The 5,261-nt window shown below is 35.1% G+C and overlaps 1 long non-coding RNA gene across 2 annotated transcripts; it reads left to right on the top strand.

The window, feature by feature from the left end:
• Positions 1-376: 376 nt before the first annotated feature.
• Positions 377-5,038, top strand: LOC310898047. 2 transcript variants are annotated; one of them, XR_014582916.1, is made up of 4 exons: positions 377-1,149; positions 1,672-1,769; positions 2,256-2,378; positions 3,219-5,038. It is a non-coding gene; the product is annotated as an uncharacterized lncRNA (long non-coding RNA). The 2 variants fall into 2 exon arrangements; XR_014582917.1 differs by having other exon boundaries at positions 1,675-1,769.
• The last annotated feature ends 223 nt before the right edge of the window (positions 5,039-5,261 follow it).

Genomic DNA, 5,261 nt, shown 5'->3' on the forward strand with positions numbered 1-5,261 from the left:
TGAATTAAGCCAGGAGCTTCCTCATGTTGAAGAGCAATATCAAGCCTCTCTTGACAAAGGAAAAAGCACAAAATGTCTTTGAAAGTATTTGAAAAAAATCTGTTTGTTTCCAAGTATTGTTTCTACAGTTCCCATCTAAACCTCACAAGAAGATTTCAGGCTAGTTTAGGATATGTATTTCAGATGAATAACTGAATTATCACTAGCAGAAGAAGAAACAAATGATGATGAAATCCTTCTAAAGTCAATTTTTGCAAATGTCCCCCTGGAAAGAAAAAAAAAATCCCTTTGATCTGTCTGATAGAAGTGTATATAGTACAATTCTCTTTAGCCATAAAACATAGGAAGATTCTGTGAAGGCAGATTGTGAAGGCAGATACTGAGGTAGAATGGATTTTTTCCACATCTGACCTTTACCTGACATTTATATAGTTGATATCAGCAGGGTGAAATAAGTCTGGATTTTCAAAAAAGAGAGTTTTTTTTTCATGGTCTACGTATAGCCTGGTATATATTTTAACCTTCTTTTGGGCCTTCAGCTGTTATTTTTTCTGTACATTATCTTTTATGGAATTAATTGCTATATGAGAATGGTCCTTTTAAGACTGACACTGAATTATTTTCACTGGTGAGTGTTTTGACTCCTAGCAGCAGGACTCTAGTAAAACTGGAGCTCTCCCTTCCCATTATTATTAGTTAGGTCCAATGTCTGCATATAGCTGTGCAATTAGCTTTCAAATGGTTTGCACATGTATTTTAAAAGTCAAGAAGATCATTGATTGATGTAAATTGCCAGTGTTCAAAGAAACATTGAAATTTTTACTGCCTGCTCCAGTAAATACAATGTAAAGTAAGCAAACTATTTTAACATTTCAGTTTAGCTTATTGTACATCAAGGAACTGACACTCTGTGTCAGATGGTTTGAACTCTACTGAAGATGGAGCTAGAGTAAAGGCAATTCCAATTACGTTGCATCTCATGCAAATTATCTTGGAGGCTAAGCATTCCTGGGCTTGTCCTGTACTTGGATAAGAGACCATCTGGAAGTCCCAGCTGCAGTAGGCACAAGCCAAGACATCGTGGCTGAATACTAGACCACAGAAAGTGAATGAGTTAGAAGACTACATTTTACCCCTCATCACTGGCGGGTGAGTCAGAGAGATGAAGTTACCAATGCCGTTTTCATTCCTTCAGTGAGAAATGTCTCAGAAGAATACTGCAAATTAAAAACTCTAATATTAGAAAGTGAAGTTATATGAAACTTAAGCTCCACAGGAACCTTTAACCAGGGTTAAACAATCCTACCCTCTACAATGGCTATGTCTCTGAAAAATCTTACAAACTTACCAAAACTTGGCAGTATTTCCATACTGGAGTTGACATAGGACAAATAGATTGGTGTTCTGGTGCTGCTGCTCTTGCCTATCAGGCAAGTCCTGAGTGATATGACTGGCATGTGAACTTTTCTTCTGCCTGTATTTTTACAGAAGTGAAGAGCTTTCTTTTGGACCTTTTTTAGCAGAGAAACTGAAAAGTCTTGCTTCTGAAACAAACAAACAAAGAAACAAACAAACTAATATTTGACAACCATTTAAGTAATAGTACAATGGGGGAAATAGCCCTGAGCATTTAGGGACCTAACTTTTTTTTTTTTTTTTTTTTTTTTTAAGCAGAAACCTCGTGTGGAAGATTCAAGAAAAGCTCCTGCTTCTTTCTGGGAAGAGAACTAGGGTGTGTGGAGCACTGATTAAAAACAGGAAGGATGGAGGTAAGGGAAGAAAGAAAAAGGGAAAATATAAAGTGAACATGGGAAAAAAATAAATAAGAAAAAGAGCATAAACTACTACTAAGTCCTTTTGGGCTACATCTTCTGTTCTCTTTTTGTAATGAAACAATACTATAAACTAATGTCTAGATCATCTATGCCAAATCACTAGCTCCAATATAAGATGAGAGAATTTAAACACATTCAGAATTTGCAAACAAGAAATTTACTATTTGGCCTGATAATAACAAGGTTGAAAGACACTTATTCTTATGGTCAGCTAGAAGATGTACAGCTTTTAAGGTGACCAACTGAAGCATATAAAACTAGAATAATTAAGTCCAAATGAAAAGCTACCGTGAACATTAACCATAGTTCTTCCCACCACCCAGATTCTGAATATGGATGTTGCTCCAGGTTTGTTTTGCTGAATTTCTCTTCACTGAGTAACTCTTTTCACCCTTTAATTCTCTCCTTCTTTTCTGGCAGGGAAACACATTCTTTGCTCCTGTAACTTAATTACAAACTCACAAACTTAACCATATTGCCATGTTTTAGTATCACCCACAACCTGGCAGATGCCACTGACTGAAAACACAGATTTACTTTAAAGTAAGTCCTACAGATGCACTGTTTCTATATTTAAAGACACAGTTTCCATGGCATGACAGCACTGTCTATACATCCTGATTACTGACACCAAAGCTGCTTTGTGGGGTGGTTTGGTTTTCATCTCTCAGAAACTGCATTTATTCAGAATAGATATTGCATGTAATGATTCTTATTTAAAGAAAGTCTGAATTTTTAAATACTTTTTAAATTATGATAATCATTACTGTAATATAATTGCCAATTAGGTTGCCTGCTTCAGAGAATGTGTTCTTTGATTTTAAACAGCTGTGATCCCATTTGCTTAGTTCTCTGTATCTTACGAAAAGGAAACAGGATCAGGAATGTTTTTGGAGATCTTCCTACTCATTAGATTAATGCTTTGATTCCTGTACTTTTGCTGTACACAGAAAAGCACACATAAAGAATCTTCTCTCTGACACAGTGGATTTGTTGCATTCCAGTGTAAGCTATTGTAACTTTAATGAAGTCTGTTGGGTTATAATGCCTAAGACTAATATAAACATGAGCTTGAGACCTTGCTGATACCAAAGCACAAGGTTTGCCCTAATGTGAGCTACAGAGAAGTCAAAGGAGTGCTAATGATATTTAAGTTACCTGAATTTCCTGTCTTTTTTCTTTATTTGCCACTGAGGTTTTTTGAAACACTGCTTTATAAATCTGTTCAAATGTGTGCTGCATCCTTACTCCTTTTCTGCAGCTCAACAAAGGTTTAAAAAGAGAGAGAACCTGGCCCACCAGTGCCTAAAGCTTTTCAAAGATAGAAAACTGTCTCAGTATTTGAATTACCTAATTTCACCTAAGCTTTTTTTTTTTTTTCAGATAGTTGTTGAAAAGAAGAAATTCTCAGTGTTCCCATCAGCATCTATGCTACATAATTTCTTTCTTGTCCCATGTGTAGACAAACAGGAATTATGGAAAATGTAAGGCTATGTCAAGGTTGCAGAAAGAACTATGAAGCTGTAAAGCTGATTGGTTGACTAATTCAAGGGGTGAAGTATGAATTAATCTTATATGAAAAAATAGAAGTTCATACTGTAAAACAGCAAGTATTTTAATATTAAAGAACAAAAATATGAGAAAAACTGGAGAGCAGTCAGTCTTTTCAATCCATTTTTTTTTTTTAGATTTGTCTAGGCAGAGCTTCTTAGAAAGAAACTCTTCAAGATCCACCTTTTTAATGAGATCAAATAAGCTTATTTACAAATTTGATAATGGATTCTAAAAGAACTGTCAATAATGAAAACTGTGTCTTGGTGAGGAAATATTCTCACCCGAGGACTGATGAAACCTGTTTGCTTTAAGTCACAGTTTATTGCAGTAACTTATAAATAAGCAATTGTGAAATTATTATCTAATTTTCCTGGAACCTAACATATAGGTTTCCATATAAAATTTTCATTGAAGTGTTGTTTTTAAAGGGTCAAACCACTGACGATCAATAATCTTAAAACTGGAGTAGATCAGTCTTCTTCTTCCACCACCTCCCCCTCACTCTTATAAAAGTTTAATCTCTCTCACAGCAATGTAGGTGCTAGATGGTTTTATAAGAAAAGCTGTTAAATTACATTTCCATTCCAATAGCTCATTAAAATCTGACCAATAATTAAATGTTACCTTCCAACTGTCTTTTGGTTCTGTTTTGATGGCGCACCAATGGCTTGCCAGAGGCCCTGAGACACTATAGCCCATACCAGAAATTCACTTTCTCTTCAAATATGCTGTAGTTTCATTTGTTCTCTTCTATCCTTAATGGGCTGGTTGATACTCGATCCCAGAAATGAATAGGATAGGCTGCAGTGAGTGTTTTAAAATCAGGGATGTGAGTCAAGGCACAACCAAAGGTGTTTTTTAAAAGCCATGAATTCAGTAACTTCACTGGAACTGGGACATGAATTTCTTATTGAAAGAAAATGTTTGTGTTTCAACTTAAATGCTCTTGTAGTCTCAAACCAGAAAGTATGTGAATGCTACTGGTAACACAGAGAAACTGAGATGACACAGCACAGTTTCTGTAGAAGTCATTCTAGAATTCCTTTCTGTATTGCTATAAGTTGTTTAAAACAAGCATTTTTTTTCCTTTGCTCTTTCAAAATATTGGGAAGCCATAAGGAATAACTAGTTTCAATTTTGCTCCTTCATAGCTAGATGAGAACAGGAGGAAATCTTGCGTCTGATGACAGGCAATATCTGTCTTGTAGAGAAGACTGGATAGCTATGAATCATCTCAAAATTAACATATTATATATCCCCTTGAATATCCATCAGTCAAAGTTTGTTCATAAACTCCAGCTTTGTCAACATGTTTGGATGATGGTTTTTAGTCAACAGAAGAAGCTCTGAATTCTCTTCTTTATTTTTCTCTAACTTTCCACTTGCTTTTGGATAAAAGCCTGACCCAAGCCTTCACTGCTTTTTTTTCTTTTCCTATTTTTTTAGTGACTGTCTGTACTATTCTCTGAAAGCAGCAAACATATTTTTGCACTTCACACAGAAGATGGCATTCCAAAATGTGATTACACTAAATTCCCAAACTTTCTATAATTTTATAATCCCTTTCAGTTCTTAACGTTCTTAATTCTAAGATATCAAGTCAAAGGCTCATTAACTGTCTAATGTGCTGTGAACCTTTTAACATAATTAGAAACTAAAACATCTGGAATAGCTATGTGATCCACAAAGTGGTGCATGAGTAGAGTCAATAAAATAATGAATAGATTTGTAAGAGTGCTGCAAAATTTGTTCCTCCTCTTAATTTACACCTAGTCATAATCTTTGTGTTGTCAAAATTGTATTTAGATGACAGACTATGAGGGTAATAAGTACAGAGCAAATCCTTTATGGACAAAAGTCCATGGCTGTTGG

Source organism: Anser anser (assembly GCF_964211835.1).
Source record: "Anser anser genome assembly, chromosome: 3".
NCBI classification, from domain to species: domain Eukaryota; kingdom Metazoa; phylum Chordata; class Aves; order Anseriformes; family Anatidae; genus Anser; species Anser anser.